The following is a 17,521-nucleotide window of genomic DNA, read 5'->3' as shown; positions in this document are numbered from 1 at the left end:
TGACACTCCTCATCTCCTCCTTCTCCCCCAACTTCCAGTGTTATGCTGACGACGCACAACTCTTCTTCAAATTACCAGCTGACCCTCTTGCACCTTCCATCATCCCTGACTGCCTTTCAGTAATCCAGGCCTGGTGCACTTCCAGTGATCTCTGCCTCAATGCCAGCAAAACAGGGATCCTTCCAATTGGGACCCCTACACCTGACTTCTTCCATTCACTCTGGCATTCCCCCATGAGCTCCCCCCCTGTTCCCTCTTCTGAACCCAGAAACCTCAGAGTCATCTTCGACTCCTCTCTCTCCTTTCTCCCTCATACTCAGGAAATTGCCAAATATCCTACTTTTAGCTCTTCCTTCTCAAAGGAATTCTGCCTTTTCTCACCTTCCCCAAGAAGCTCAATGTTACCCAAGCCCTCGTTCTCTCTAGGCTTGACTATTGCAATGGCCTCCTCCTGAATCGACCTTCATCCACTCTGAGACCCCTCCAGCTAATCCAGAATAGGGCAGTGAGTCTTATCCTTGGCCTCAAGCCCAGGAAGTGCATCTCTCCTGCCCTAAAAAGTATTCACTGGCTCCCGGTTGCTTCACGGATTAAATTCAAATCCCTCTGTATTATCCACAAGGCTGTCTTGGGCCAGGCACCACACTATCTGCAACTCTACTCTCTCTTACTAAATATTCCCCCACTAGACCTCTGCGCTCCTCTGGCACCAACTCCTTGTGTGTAAAGCATTTAGCTAAACAGAGGGCAGGTGATCGATCGCTTTCCTCAGCTGGCTCCCGACTTTGGAACAGCCTCCCCCTCCCTCTTTTTTTCTTGAGCAGGACTTTCTTAAATTTTGGAAGAACCTCAAGACCTTCCTCTTTACCTCCTCCTTCCCTCCCACTCTCCACTGCTAATATCACAGTTGCTTATACATCCTCAGGGACCTGACCTCCCACCTGAATCACCCTAGCTTCTGCCTATCCTCAACACTTGCCTTGGCTCACCCTCCACCCCTGGAGGATTGCGCTTACTTTACATTGCACTTCACCTGCTGCTCACACATGAGCACCCCAGCGCCTATCCTATTCCCACTCCCTTCTGCACTTGCACGTTCTGAATACTCACAAGACAGAATAGGTTCGTCTTCCCCCTCCCCCACTGTATTTAATATTTGTATGTATTTTAATTGTTTCTCTTCCCTTGTCCCCCCCCCCCCTGTTGCCCTCTGGGGGCTTTGAAATAGTAGTTACTTCCTGCATAAGCGCCTAACAGGCGATCAATAAATAAATGAATCACAAAAAAATGAATTATTCTGTGTGGGAACAACTAGGATTGTATGAACATATGATGTCCTCATTTGAAATAAAGAGTGACTTCAATAACATGGAGTATGCAAAATGGATGTTCTCTTCTGAGTTTTCCAGCTTATTAGCAGGGCTGGAGGCCCCAAACCACCATAAGTGGTCTACTTATAAGGCAACCATTTAAAAACCTTTTTCTACACACAATAAACCCCAAAGAGCCCACAATGGTGCATACAATATGGTGTGTTGTGAGGACCAATCTACAAGAGAATATGCCCAAGATTTGAAGTGTGTATTTGCACAGACTTCGCAGTGGGTAAATAGCAACAGGAGGGAGTTCATTACCACATTTTATAATGCTCTTCCAAAATACACGGACCCTTAATTAGTGAGAGACTGCGATGATTTGCAAAGGGTCGATTAGGTGATTTCAAAAGCTACAAGGATATATGAGGTTGAACAGCCTATAGAAAACAAAACAACTCCAAAACTCCCAAAGCACCTACTACACCAATCGCCGCAAAGGTGGCAGAGGTGAAGAGCGCTCTTCCTTTGGATCTGAAGTCAAGGGTGTGAAAGAAAGCTCCTCCTATTACCAAACAGAATGACCAACAGAGGAGGTGTGCTGCCCAGTCCCAATCAAGCGATGCTCAACCTGTGTTTCAAAATACAGACCCATTGAACACCAGTACATATATTAGGCCACAGTGCAAGGGTTCCAGACTCATTTTGGGCTATAGATACACTCCCCCACATTAGGGGGAGAATCCAAATCAAGGAACAATTCCCATGAGAAATCCTAATGAGAATTTCTCAAAGGAAAGAAATTTAACGCCAACCTCAAATTTGAATTTCCAAAATACTTACCCTAATAATCAAAACTTCCAAAGCAACTTCCCTCCTTCTCCTAGATTCCAGGACAATACAGCACATTATCAATGAGAGTGGAGACCCCAAAATGAGGTTACAGTAGTTTTCAACAGTACCTGAGTTACTTTGCCAGAAGGGATAGTTACCCTTCCAGGGAGCAACAAAGTTATGACCAAAGGCCGTCACACAGTTCTGAGAGAGGAGAAAAGATGTCTCACCCTGAGCAACAGGTCGAGCAATTGACAGAGAAAATTGGACAGATACGGAGGACCCAACAGAACCCTCAGACTGCCAGCTCCCCCAGTGAGGTGCCCTGGCGGGGCAATGACAAGAGGAAAACTCATGTCTTGGTAAATGAGACAAAGGAGGATATGCAGGAAAAGATATGCCAAGCCTTTGAAGAAGCTTCAATTTGAATCCCAAAAAGACCCCTGAATAAAAAAAAAGAAACGCCAGAAACTAGTAGCAACATCTCTTTCCACTGGCAAATAGAACCAAAAGAACAGAGAAGAAAATTGAAATTCCAAGCAAATAAAAATAAATGAGTCACCATTGAGAGAGAGGAGAACATAGAAACCCCAGAGAAGAAAGTCTTCTCTTTCAGTAATGGTGTCAAACACCCTAAGAAAAGTGGATCAAAATAGAAGACCCTGAATCCAATAGTATCGGAACAGAGACCGGAAGTGTGAAGAAAGCCCTAAATACGAAAGGAAATCTGATAAAAGAGAAACTGTCAACCAAGAAAGTCCAGAAACAGCATCCTAAAGGATTCTGAAGATTGTCCTCTGAAAAGGGAAGACAGCAAAGAGTCTGTGGCAGGGGGGTTATGCTTCCACCACATCTTATCTCCAAATGTGTGTATATTCGCACAGGCTCCCGAACCAACTCACATGAACTTGATCTCAAAGAAGGAAGTGCATACATGGTGGCGGACCAGGGTCAAGTTCAAGAAATACATGACATAAAGAAAATTCAGGCCAAGCTCTTCAAAAACTCACGCTTTCTTTGTTAACTAAAGTCTAAAGAAGGTAGGTTCTATACTCTCGTTTAGATACATGGTCAGTGTGGTTTTCCTCTCTGGTAGATACAGGATCACAGGCAACCTTGATTTCAAATCACACCTTTTACCAACTCAACCTAGGAATGGGGAGAGTCATTAAATCCCCCTAAAAACTCTTCTAGGTGAATTACAAAATGTCTACGGAAAGGATATTTCTGTCAATTTGATTACGGATCTGAAGCTCAATATTGGGCAACAATGTTGGAAACACCCAGTGACCGTTGTGGCTCCACAAGGCCTACCCTGGTTACTGGGGAATGATTTCTTTCGGAGGCTGTCACCTCTGATTGATGTCACAAACCAGGTTCTCTGGACCCAAACAAACCGTCCCATCAAGCTGAAGAGGAGTGAGTGCCAATTATGTCAGCCTGACTGTCACTTGTCACTTGATTGAATCGTACCCCAACCAAATTAAATTGAATTTTCAGAATATCAGATTCCCAAGTTCACCATTATTTCAGTAGCAGAACAGAGTGGTGAGTAGTCCTCACCTCAACTCATGACAATCTTCCTTCCATCAACAAATAGTCTTCCACGTTGGAAGGGATAATTTGAAGTTTTACACTCAGGAGGACCCGAAAGAAATCCAAAGTCCTCTTGAAAAGAGTCTAGAAAAATATATTCATAATTTGACAGACATTCAGAAAAAGGGAAAATGCACATTCTTCCCCATTCACATGAGTGGAGGGAAAAATCCTGTCCTAGCTAAAGTCTGTCGAAACAATGGAAAAAGCATCGTAAGCAAAGCACTGTTGTGGCAACTCTAAAAAGATCAAACCATTCCCTGCTTTAATTTGACAAGTTGGTCAGGAAAATAAAGATTCAAAAGATATACTACCGAGAAGGCGCATGTTAAAAAAATTAAATTGCCGATAAAACTATTGACCACAATTGTTGGATCGCTAGAGATGTCACCTCTGAATTTTATGTGGGTGATGATATTCTCCATCAATTTGCAATTAATTTGGATTTTATTAATAATAAAGGTTGGTCAAGGCTTGGTGTAACCCAGTGGGCTTTTACGATTTTGAGAAAGCATTTTGGTCAGCTTAACTGTGCCCTAATGCTGTTGAGTCCAAACAAAAGAAGAGGTTCCCAGGACAGGTGCACCAATTTACAGTTCCAATCAAAATAAAAAGAGCACAACCCCTGAAAAATCATGAAGAGTTTATAAATTTGATTCATACCCTCCAACAACAATGATTGTCCCTACATCCAACACCACTACTCGATCTAAATGACAACACCATTCGAATATTGGTGGATAACAGCAATCCTCAAAGTATTGCTCTGGGCGGAGACACCTCTATTGGAATGGTGGACTACTAACCGCCAATACTATTCTATTGATTTTGAAAATTAGATTATAAATCCAATTATTGAAGATTGCTATGACAAAACTGACCGTATCCAACCAGAAAAGATTCATACCCAACATGGGGGAATTTCTTGGCATACTTAGTGTTTAGAGTTAATAATAACTATCTTGCATTCATAAAAAAATGTGTGTTTAGGTACACAACATTAAAATAGATCTCTCCACCCAACTGGAGGATACTTCTGAAATATAAACGTTTGAGGTATTTTAGTGTTTCTAGATAGTCGAAGAACAGATCAATCTGTCCAATGCATGTGAGACCGATGAACACCGACAACAACTGAGACAGTTGTTCCTCGATTTACAGGCCATCTTCTCAGTTGAGTCCTATGATTGTGGGCATACAACTATTCATTCAAAAACAACAACTACGTCCCTTGAAATGGCTCCTGTGTTTGTAAGACAATACCTGTTACCTCTTGCGTCGATGCAGTCACTCATGGCGATTACCAGGAAACCCATGGGATAATTCATCTTATTAACAGTAACTTTAACAATCTGGTACTGAGGATCCGAAAACCAAATGTGTAATAGAGATTTTGTGCTGACCTAAATGAGTTAAATAAATGGGTCCACAAGAATAAATGGGTCCACATCTCAAGGTGGCCTCTTCCCTATATTGACCAAGGACTGGCATAGATCGAAGGATCAAAAGTGTACATGACAAACAGTTATTGGCCCGTACCTGTGAATAGGGAAGATCAATATAAACCTGCCTCTACCTTTGGGAGAAACAATATATTTGGACTTCTAAGCTCTTTGGATATATCAATTCAGGAAATTATTTCAACATTTTCCTTCATGGAGCCATGCCTGATTTGCGGAAAAGATTCAATTTGGCCTGTGTGGATGATCTGTTGATCGAATGCTCAACTGTGGAAGAACATTGGGCGGAAATCAGATATGTTCTTTCCCATTTGCAAAAAGCTGGTGTGAAATTATCTTTCAAGAAAGTCCAATGGTGCAAAACCAGAGTGTACTTTCTGGGACATGAAAAACCAGCTGAGGGTCTCAATCCCCAGAAAAAGAAGGTTGTGGCACAACTTAAATTAAAGAACCCCACAACTCTGCATGATTTGCAAAGCTTCCTTGGACTAATTAATTACAGTCAAAAATGAATTGAGGATTATTCACAAAACACGCAACCTTTGTACCATTTATTGAGGGCTGGGCTGAAGTGGCAATGGGGGAAGCACAATCCGAGGCAGTAAAGAAATTGAAGAGAAGCCTGTCACAAGCTCCTTGTTTGGCTTATCCCATCAAGAATAAGGAGTTTTTCTTAGAGATTGGTTTCGCAGCTCAGACACCTGCTTGACGGTGGTGCTATACCAAAAATATGACAAAGTCAATAAAGTAATTTCCCATCTGAGCAAAACATTATCCTCCATAGATGAGAAATTCAAGGATTGCAAGAAAGCACTCCTAGCACTGGTGTGAATGTTGAAAAATGACTGCCCGTTTTTCCAGGGGGAGCACATCATAGTAGAGTACCAACCATTAAAATATCTGGAAAGTGATAAAATAGGGGCCATGAATGTCTGTAATTCACAAATTACTTCTTGGATTCTGTTAATGCAGGGCTTTTCTGTGGCGGACATGTACGGCGAAAATAAGAAGAGCTCAATAACTCAAGATTTGGCAGACTTACATGATTGTGCTGATGAACATTGTCTTGAGGTCGAAAGTCGAATAACCACTGATAATATGGAGGCATACCTGCCATCCCTACACAAGATATATGAAGAAAACACTTGTCAGAGGATACCCACAGTTATGTGGATGGATGTTCCTTGCATATTACTAAAGACAGGGAGAAAGAATTAGTTGCTGGCATTGGGAATGCTTAGGAGAATGAGCTTCCCGAACCTTCTGCTGGTTACAAAAATGATCTCTGAATTAATAAATTGGCAGAGCTGATTGCAATTGATCAGGCTGTCATCACTGCCACAAACCACCAACTCACAGAAATGATGAGTATCACTGATTCTGATTATGAGCAAAATGAGTTTGTGGAAAACCTAATTCATTGGAAAATCAGGGGCATGCTTTGTGCAAACAATAAACCCATAAAACATGGGAGATTGTTCCAGACTGTTGATGATCTGGTGGGTTCTAATAAAACGACCATCTACTGGAAAAATCAAATGTCATTCCAAGTTAGAGGGTGCTGCTAAAACAGGAAATTATTTGGCTAATCAATTGGCCATAACAGGAGCTCTACAGGGGAACTTCATAGATATGGAACACCTCCTGGGAGAAATCCAGGTCATGGCGATGACCAGATCACAAACTCGCACTGACAATGAACTTTCAGCTGTTCGGTAGAGTAGAGATGCTCCTGGTGCAGACTTTATCACTGCTCAAAAAGAGGATCCCATCATTGGGAAATTCTATCAATATTTAAAAGATTCAATATGTTTACCTCTGACAGAAAATAATTATCAATGAAAGGAAGACCTCTGCATTTTGATGAAATTTCTGAAAATATTCAAGATGGACTGTTGTTGAGGAAACCCCAATCTGGGTATGACCAGTGGGTGCTAACTACCTCATTCCGAAGTCTGATCTATGCCCATGACGCAGCTGCCGCCGATCATAGGGTATTTCAAAAGACTCGAGAATTTCTGCGAGAAATCGCTAACTGACCACATATGGGCCAGGACCTCAATACATATATAAATAGTGTCTTGTGTGTTCTCAGTTCCAACTGAGTTCTCTCATACACAGAGCTCATCTACAGAAAAGAGGTTTGTGGTTGATTCTGAACCAAGTTGTAACATTTGTTGCCACTTGTCCTGGTGGTCCTCAGATGTACACCTTCTTCTGCTAACAAGATGTCTCCATTTGAGTTAATGACTGGGCGACAAAAGATATTATCTCAACATTTGCTTTAACGAACTCAGAATGCCTCAACTACTCATGAATACATTGAGAATTTGAGGAAACATCTGCAACATACTTTTATATATCCCAGCACAGTGTGGAGAAGTATGCTGCATGGATGAGGATATACTACGACCTCAAAACACCCAAACAGTAGTATGATGCAGGTGACAGGCTTTAGCTCTATAATTTGTAAAGAAACCAAGCCAAGGAGAAGAGGTTTTACTTTCTTGGTGAATTGATTATTGATAAGATCCCACCTGAAGCCTATCAAAGAATATCTGATAGAGAAACAAATAGGTCCATATCAATCAATTGAAAAGCTGTCACCCATGACCAGCTTTGAGATTGATTGAGGAAACAACTGAAATTAGCCTTGAAGAAAATCCAAAAATGAATAAAAAAATAACTGTTAAGTAATACAATTAGAGTGCAAGAGAATGACTGGATGCAATTATTATTAATAATATGACCAAATGTGAAAAGAGCACGATAGGATGTATAATTTTCAGAAAATAACTGTCTCTGTTTTACTCAACCAACTTTTCTACCCCTCTCTGTAGTGAACTAATCAGATCCTTCTTTCCAGGCCTTGAGGAATGGAGAAGGATACTTCCAAGGGAAAATCAGGAGAGGGGGGAAGATCCAGAAAAGAAAACCCCCATTGTTCCCCAAAATGAAGAAAACACGATGGAAGAAAGACTCATCCAAAGTCGACCAGAAAGAATCTAGAAGAAAAAGAAGATCCTGGGTCCTCCCATTCTGTTGCTGCATTGTAGATTTGTAACCATCTTTATACAAAACTTTAGAGAAAAGCACAGACTGAAATAAATAATCAGTATGTAAGCTGCAGCCTGCGCAGAAAATCAGAAAAAGACTATGGGCCTCATTATAAGGCTTGCGCTCCCGGAATGAAGGGGGCCGGTACGGGACCGGCCCCCTTCATTCTGGGAGCGCCGATTACGAGCTACCCATCGAGGGACTCGGATCGCACGCCTGGTAAAACCAGGTGTGCTTTCTGGGTCCCGCGAGGGGAAGAGGGAGGCAATAACGGGCGAGATGTAATCTGCCCATTATTACCTCCCTCCCCATTCCCATTGAGCCCTATGAGGCTCAAATGGGAATGGGGATGGGTTCCTGCAAGGAGGAATTACCGGGTCCTCCTATGTCTGAGTAACCCGGTAAGTCCCCATTGCAGGAACCCGGCAATGGTGCCCAGAACGGAGGCAGCCATGGAGCTAATAGCTCCATGGCAACCTCCATTCTCGTAAAGAGGCCCTATGTGAGTAAATGTTCATTGTTAGCAGCAGCCACCTATAAAAGAGCATATGTTCAAAGTTAAAGACAGACACAAAAATAAATATGTTCAGTTACATAGAAGAATCCAGCAACCATTTGTTAAATGGAAAAATACTCCAATCTGGGATGAAAAGCACAGCAGTGTTAGGATAATGAAAAACGGAAATGAGCCCTACATTGTGTCTATCTTAATTTACAGGACTGATAATCAGCTTTACATCTAGAAACATAAAGAGATATTAAAGATATAAATGTTGATACCACGAACACCATATTCAGAGCTTTATACAACTATCCTACCTACTGTCAATAGTCACAAACATACCTGTTATTAGATGAACACATGCATACACCTCACCTAAATTCTATGCTCAGCAGAGCACCGTATGTTATACCCAGCACTAGTGCTGGATGAATCTGTTCCTTTCGAACATTGAACCACCCTGATTTCAGTTGGTATGAGAAAGTTTGAACCAGTTGTTCCAAACCGCTGGCTATATATGGAGCCATGTGGTTGAAGTCTTGGGCAGCTTTCAGAGAAGCAGATGATTTTTGAGGAGGAAGACTTTGGACATGTGGGAAGGTGATAATACATTTAGGGCCTCATTACAACCCTGGCGCTGATGGAATGAAGGGGGCCGGTACGGGACCGGCCCCCTTCATTCTGTCAGGACAGATTACGAGGTTCCCTTTGCGGGACCCGGATCAGACGTCTGGTAAAACCAGACGTCTTTTCCGGGTCCCGCGAGGGGAAGAGGGAGGCAACAACGGGACACTTGTAATGTGCCCGTTGTTACCTCCATCCCCATTGAGCCCTATGAGGGCTCAAACGGGAATGGGGAATGGTTCCTGCAAGGAGGAATTACCGGGTCATCCTTTGTCAGAATGACCCGGTTATTCCTCATTGCAGGAACCCGGTAATGGAGCCCAGTTTGTAGGCAGCCATGGAGCTAATAGGTCCATGGCTACCTCCAAGCTCGTAATGAGGCCCTTAGAGTAGTTGAGTGGGAGGAAGGGTTGGAGGAGGTGGTGATGTTGATGGTGTGAGGGTTTGGCGAGACAGATTGAAAACAAAATCTTATTTGCATTTTTTAAATGGTTTTGTGCAGTGTGACACCTTCAGTTAATTACTAGTTAACAGGGCAAGTGGTATCAGTGTAGGGGGAGGAAGTTCCTGAGAGTAAGACCAACTATGGGGTCTGTCCCGTAGGATACACTCTCAAGATTTTGTGGGAGTCTTATTGGGGTCTGGAGAAAATAACAGTGACACATGGCAGTATAGATTGACAGACTTTCGAGGAGGCAAAATGTCTAGAAGTGTCTAGGGAGGGCCTCATTACACAGAATGCGGTAAGGGTTAACCGGTACCGGTACTGGTAAACCCTTACTGCCTTACTACGAGGTCCCTTTGCAGGACCCGACCTTAACGGCTGGTGTAGACCAGCCGTTAATGTTGGGACCCGCAAAGGGACCTTGGTGCTAATTACGGTACCGCAATTTGCGGTACCGTAACTAGCTCCTTCCCCATTCCCATTGAGCCCTATGGGGCAAAAATGGGAATGTGGAAGGGCCATGGAGAAAGGGGGGAATTACATCCCAGCCAACCTTAGAATGGGGTGGTAATTCCCCTTTCCTCCATGGTGGTACCGGTATGGTACTGGCGACAACCATGGTGCTCATAGCACCATGGTTTACCGCATTCCATGTAATGAGGCCCTAGAAGTGGGTGAATGCATGGTGTATGTACTCTAGCATGAAACCGGACCTCAGGGAGAGCAGAATATTGCTTAGCAAAGCATTAGTTATTCTGTCAACAAACTGGCATGACACTTGTTGCGGGAGAAAGATACAAATTTTCAGAGAAGAAGGATATACCTATCAGTGTCTATCTCTCGAACTGAGTTCCATTCTGGGAGTCACAACACAAGATAACATTTCTTGAATTGAAGGAACTATGCAATTGCCCTTTGGTGACACTCAGGTACAGGGAGCATCAGAGAATCCCCCCACGCACCCTGTTCTATTGTTAACATGCCCACGTGACACTTGTGATGGTAGGGAGTTAGAGACATCCAGGCAAGCTGGAAATACTTATAGGTGTCCGTCTCTTGAAGTGAGTTAAGAGTGAATGTGTGGACAGTACGTCTGGAGTACAAAAATGGTCTAGAGGTACAGTGAGACGTGCTGCCTGTAGTCTCTTTACACTGGCTGCAGCACTTGCTATGTGCACTGGCAATGGCAGCAAATCACAAAGCCAATCAAAAGTATCATCCACCCAACATTACAACCTAACCCATCAAGTAATTTTGAAGACCATGAAGTACATGTAAAAGCACAGGTATTACACTACAATGATCGTGCACCCAAACAGAGGAGGTTGCACTTTCAACTCCATCCACTATTGCAGGGGGCGAGTAGCACATCTCACGGAATGAAGATCAGGCCAGAACAACACTCAGTGTACTTGAACTGCAGGTTCATATGGAAAGTTCCAGGCCTCTGTCTCCTCAACCCCTATCCACTGACAAAAATGAAGATGTTTGGGATGACATAGATGATGGAGAGATCAAGATAAAGGTTACAATTCATCAGTGTCTGATCAGGAATGTGGATTGCTGCTGGAAAGCAGTGGCACAAGAGGAGGATGTGACCAAAGACAGAGAAGCAGATGCAAGCCACCTGTGTACAGTCTCTTGAAAAAACAGGCTTCCTGTCACGTATCAGACAATGTAACATGTCATCAGGTAATACAACATTATATTGATATGATAGGTTATTTAATACCCAGAGGTTTCTAAGCACGGATCCGGGGATCGAACCTGTGTTGCTCTGTGTTGTCATGCTTCCCAGCCGAGCACGTTGCCCCTGGGCTATCCTCCTGAGATGAAAGGAAAGGCACGTTCCAAGTCTTTAGACTTACATATACCTCTGTTATGAATAGTAAAGAACTGATCTTTAAAAATGGATATGTTCATCAAATGTCAGAATCATATAAAAATACTTTAGTGTGTATCATTTACAAACATTAAAACATCTGTACATAAACAATCTGTGCGTAATAAAATCACAGGCACTTACATTTAAATATAATGACCATACGTTGCAATGAATAATGAATTCAAATATTCTTGGATCAAGAATCACAGTTTGGTGATAATATGTCAATCTGTGTTCAAACGATGCACAACATGTTTCTGTCCCTTTTTTCTAACCAGTTTTTCCAGGACATTCCTCAGGGGCTGAGAAGAGGATCATTGTCTTAGTCCAATCAATACTCGTATCTCCAGAAGGATTCACCTTTGGAGACGTGGAGACCACCCCACAATAGAACATGAATGTACAAGTACCTGGTAAGTAATCCATGGTACATTTTACGCGATAAAGGTTCACCACAATCTTCACTTCAAGTGTAGATAGCTTCCTCAAATGCCATCAACTTGTCTATTCTGCAAACCAAAATCATACAGGGTATGTTTTAATATATATTCACTTTTCTTAAGAGTTGACCAATCAGGTGCCACCTAGAAGAACACAACCATCACTCCCACCATCACTACCACTCACACTGCGTTGAGAAGAACACAGCCTGCGTGTTGTTAGCCCACAAATCTAAAGTGTGGCAGTACTTAACACAGAATAAAAAGCAAATGAATACGACCACTTGCACAATATGCTGAAAATCTGTGTTCCCAGGAAAGGCAAGGAACAACTTGGGGGCCACATGTTTGAGCACCCATTTAATGCACCACCATGCACAGACATGGGCAGAACCCCATACCAAATGACAAGCAATATACCATCATCAAACAGGTGCAGGTCTGTACAATTGCCCCTGAAAATACTACTGCTGTTGCTTTGCTTGGGGTACCAAGCATGTCCCCTAATATCCCAGTGATGCCTACTTGTTGCACCCCATTGCATCAGGCCAGTGTTGTGGAAAAATATCACAGGTCATATGATCAACGTTGCCTGTTCAATGAAAGACTTACCATTATGTTGGCAATAGACCTCCTGCCCTATTCTTTAGAAAGCTCGATTCTGGCAGCTTTTGGGAATAACTGATGACAGCTGGGACATTTTCAGACTCTGTTTTTTTTAATGCAAAGCGGTACCCAAGATTGCTTCAGTACTGATCGTTCTGTCCACAATGGAACACGTACTACAGAAGTCTGAGCCTCTAAAAATATATCAAACTGTGGACTTGTGACACTGTTGTCAAAACATTGACTACATAGACATCACTACACACTGAATAGCCTTTTTATTCTCTACCAAGAGGGCTCGCAGAATATTTAAAGGGTGCAGCACATGCTTATCCAACACCAGGCCATATTTTACATGAAGCATTTCAGGGTAGAAGCTCCATGGGAGTTGATATCTGGGAGAAGGTGGGGGGTCTAGAGGCAAAGTGCAGTTGGAGATTGTCAGGGCAGACAGTGGATCCACTGTCATTGCTGCCATTAGAATTGCCAGTACTATGAACATCCCCTGCTTTACAGATTTATTTATTTAATGATATTACAGGGGCTACAATGCATTTGTGGCACGTACATGCTTACAAAGGTTTTTAACATTAATTTTTAGAGTGAAGGAACACTTTCCTTAACAAAGTGTGAGAGGATGTGGGTGTAATAGTGGCAAGGGAACTACTGGCAGTTTCCCCGTTTACATGCAAGAGGAACTGGGCCCTGGAAATCCCCTGGCCCTAGAACAGAAGACCCAGACATAGGACAAAGTTCACTGTCTTTATTAGCAACTGTGTCAGGGATTGCGGCATGAACAATGCAACATGAAACTCAAGTGTAGAGCTGCTGAATGGTGTGGCAGACCTCAGGCTTATCCTCTGACAAACTGGCCTGCTGCCAGCTCTAAAGGCAATATCGTCTATCCATCTGCTCCAAAAAGAGGGTCCACACCCAGGCCTGTATCTCTGAAGCCACTAACAACATGGCTGGACTCTTCAAAATCTGCAAGGAACTAGCCAATACTTCTGCAGACTCTACCCCTCCTCTCCCTTCCCAGGCCCTCTGCACTGCTCTGGCCACCCAGTCATTCAGACCTTTCTCTCATCTTCTCACCTCTCCCTCTGGCCTCTCTCTCATTTTCACCCTTAACCCTCCTCTCCTCCTCTCTCTGTCGCCCCGCCTCCCTTGGCTGCTCCCCCACTCACTCTCTCCTCCTTCTCCCCATCACAACGGATGAGGTCACTAAAGTTGTCTGCTCTATGAAGCTCTCATTCAAACAGGTTCCTCCCTGTTCTTCTGGGACCATTACGTTTAACATGTCCGCCCTCGTTCTGGCTCTTGCTGACTTCTGCAACCACTCCTTAGCCTCTGGCTCCTCCCCTCCTCTGTCAAGCACTCCCTTGTGCACCCCCTTCTAAAAAAGCATTCTGCTGACCCCTCGTGTCCTGCCAACCACTCTACTACGCCCTTCCTTGGAAAACTGCTGGAGAAGTTGGTCTTCCCCCAACTGACCAAACACACTGAGTTCATTGGTTGTCTACATGACCATCAATCTGGATCCCGAGCATCCAGAGGCATGCAACCTGCTCTCCTGAACACCCGTGTAGAATTGCTCACAAATCTTGGCTCTAATTCTCCTGCTGTTCTCATTTTCTTTGACCTCACTTCTGCCTTTGACACAGTCAAACATTCTATCCTCATAAAGCGGCTTCAAGAAACCCTGGGTATCTCAGACCGGGCACTAGATTGGCTGAACTCCTTCCTCACAAACCGCCATTCCCAGGTTCTTCTGGGCTCTTTCTCATCCACCACCAGTCTCTCTACTTGTGGTGTTCCCTAGGGCTTTATCCTCTCGCCTTGGCTTTTCAACACATACCTTGCTCCTCTTGCTGACCTGATCTCCGTCTTCTCCCCTCACTTCCAGTGCTATGCAGATGACATGCAACTATTTTTCAAATTCCCCTCCCCCTCCTTTTATTCGTCTTCTATCATGCATGACTGCCTATCTGCAATCCAGTCCTGGTGCACCTCCAATGATCTCTGTCGTAATGCCAGTAAAACTGAGATTCATTCTATTGGGACACCTGTTCCCCACTTCCCCCCTGCACTCTGGCTGCCCTCCATGGGCTCTCCTCCTTCTCTTTCCACTGAAGCCAAAAATCTCTGGGTCATCTTCAACTGTTCTCTCTCCTTCATTCCTCACATCTTGGACCTTGCCACGAAGGGTTACCAGTCAAATGGTCGAAAACATTTGGTCGACAGACAATTTGGTCGACACCATTTGGTCGAATGCCAAATGGTCGAATTTTTTTTTTTTTTTTTTTTAACCATTTTTTGGTTTTTTTTGGGGGGGTCCCCCCCCCACCCCCTTTTTTTTCTTTTTTATTTTTTTTCCCCACACGAAAACCCACAAAACACATATATATATATATAAAAAAAAAAAAATTCAACCATTTGGCATTCGACCAAATGGTGTCGACCAAATTGCAGTCGACCAAATTGCAGTCGACCAGTTGACTGGACACCGCCACGAAGGCCCATTTTCAACTCCACCTCCTTAGAGTCATTCTCCCTTTCTTCCCCTTTCCCCAGAAGCTCAATGTCTCTAGAGCTCTGGTCCTCTCTGGGCTGGATTACTGTAACAGCCTCCTCCTCAATCTGCCTCTCTCTTCCCTCCGCCCTCTTCAACTAATCCAGAACAGGGCTGCAAGACTTATCCTTGGCCTCAAGCCAAGGGACTGTATCTCTCCAGCTCTAAAATCTGTACATTGGCTGCTGGTTGCTGCAAGGATCAAATTCAAGACAATTTTCATCATCCATAAGGTTGTGTGGGACCTGGGACCACGCCACCTGCAGCTCTTTCTCAATAAATACTCTCCTTACAGATCGCTTCGATCTTCTGGCTCTAACTCTCTGCTGGCCAAACGTTTCTCCAAGCAGAGATTTGGGGGCACAACCCTCTCCTCCACTGGCTCCCTCCTCTGGAACAGTTTCAGTCTCTCCACCTTGAACTGGTTCACCTCCAGTTCTGCAAACAACTCAATACTTCTCTCTTCTCCTCCTTCCCTGTCTCCTTCCAGTGCTAACCATCCCCACATTCGCTGAGATTGGCAGCCAAGCCCCTCAAGAGTCCAAATATGGTTCTGGCCTTCTACCCAACTGCCACCAGTATCAACCCCCTCCCCCTCTGCAATGGCATCTGGGCCCACACCTGTCTGAAGTGTGGCTTCTTTTCAGGTGCACACTTACTTGTTGGGTGTTGACCTCCCTCTTCACTTGGGATGTCTCTGCCCGTGCACTTACCTGTTTCCTGCAACAGGCACCTCTGGTACTTTACCCTGGGGATCCCTCTAGCACTTACACCCACACACTTTACCCCCCTTCTTTTTTCGCTGCACTTGCATGCTCCAAATGTCACAAGGCCTATTAGGATGGCTTTTTGGGCCTCATTACAAGAATTGGGGTAGCCATGGAGCTATTAGCTCCAGGGTTGCCTCCGTTCCGTGCTCCATTACCGGGTTCCTGCAATGGGGACTTACTGGGTTACTCTGACATAGGAGGACCCTGTAATTCCTCCTTGCTGGAACCAATCTCCATTCCCATTTGAGCCCACATAGGGCTCAATGGGAATGGGGAGGGAGGTAATAACGGGCAGATTACATCTGGCCCATTATTGCCTCCCTCTTCCCCTCGCGGGACCCGGAAAGCACGCCTGGTATTACCAGACGTGCAATCCGGGTCCCGCGATGGGAAGCTTGTAATCGACGCTCCCGGAATGAAGGGGGCCGGTCCCGTTTTGGCCCCCTTCTTTATGGGAGCGCCAGCCTTATAATGAGGCCCTTTGTCTTTTAATTATTGTCATTTCTACTGCTTATTTGTTCCATTCCCTTTTGCCTTGTGGCGCTTTGAAACACTGTTTTGCATGTATAAGTTTGTTTGTTTATTTATTTATATTTTGCGCCAGACCCAAAGGTATTTGGGCGCAGTGGTAACAAGACAGCTCTCAGTTTATAAATGCTTAAGCTCTCAGCTTAAAAGTGACTTATAAATGCTCCATAAAATAAATAAAATATTCAAATAAACATTCTACACATGCTCTCGTTTTCCAGATGGCTGTTGTCCGGTTTTGTTAACCCCTGATGCCAGAAAAATGAGGTTACCACCAAAAACATAACAGGGAAAGGGATTGGTTAGTGAAGTGAACTACATAGTTTACTTTAGTTTAGTTTGTTTATTTGTAGTGCACGGCCAAACCCTTAGTTAGCTGGGCGCAGAAAACTTGTGAACAACATGGTTACATATCGTTGTGCGACAAAGTGCATACAATCAATGGTACATAGAATAATACAGTATGTGGCAGGATACAAGTGCAGTAGACAGAAAAGGACCAGGTTACAGGGTGGTCCGGGTCATTTATGGGTTAACATGTACAGTAGGTATCTATGGTGATCTGATCAGTGAACAGGAGGGTGGCAATAATTTAGGCAGAGAGCCATGATTTCACCATAGCTCTGAAGGGCCAGAAGGAGGTTTCCGCTCTGATAGTTAGAGGGAGTGTGTTCCAGCATTGTGCAGCAAGAACGGGGAAGCTAGAGCCTCCTCTATAAAGAGTATGTGCGGTTATTTGGCAAGCCATATCTGGTGGCTCCTCCTGAGACCACCTCTATGTGTTGTGAATACAAAGTTACAAGTTAGCGTTAGGTGATTGGCCAATAAAACATAGTGTAAGCTTAGCTTTGAAGGTGGTTAGGGATTGGACAGAAAGGGTCTTCTCAGT

The 17,521-nt window shown here is 44.0% G+C and overlaps 1 long non-coding RNA gene across 3 annotated transcripts in view; it reads left to right on the top strand.

Moving 5' to 3' along the window:
- Positions 1-17,521, top strand: part of LOC138566924 (uncharacterized) — a 522,453-nt gene that overhangs the window by 249,766 nt on the left and 255,166 nt on the right. The window contains exon 3 of one of the 3 annotated variants that reach the window (XR_011302064.1): positions 8,070-14,982. The exons of the other annotated variants lie outside the window; for them this stretch is intronic. This is a non-coding gene — a long non-coding RNA (uncharacterized lncRNA). Of the gene's footprint in view, positions 1-8,069; positions 14,983-17,521 lie in introns of those variants that run through there. 3 annotated transcript variants of the gene reach the window in all.

The sequence above is a fragment of the Ambystoma mexicanum genome, chromosome 2p (assembly GCF_040938575.1).
Source record: "Ambystoma mexicanum isolate Mex_15411 chromosome 2p, UKY_AmexF1_1, whole genome shotgun sequence".
In the NCBI taxonomy this organism is placed as follows: Eukaryota; Metazoa; Chordata; class Amphibia; order Caudata; family Ambystomatidae; genus Ambystoma; species Ambystoma mexicanum.
This window is presented reverse-complemented; position numbering and strand designations above follow the sequence as displayed.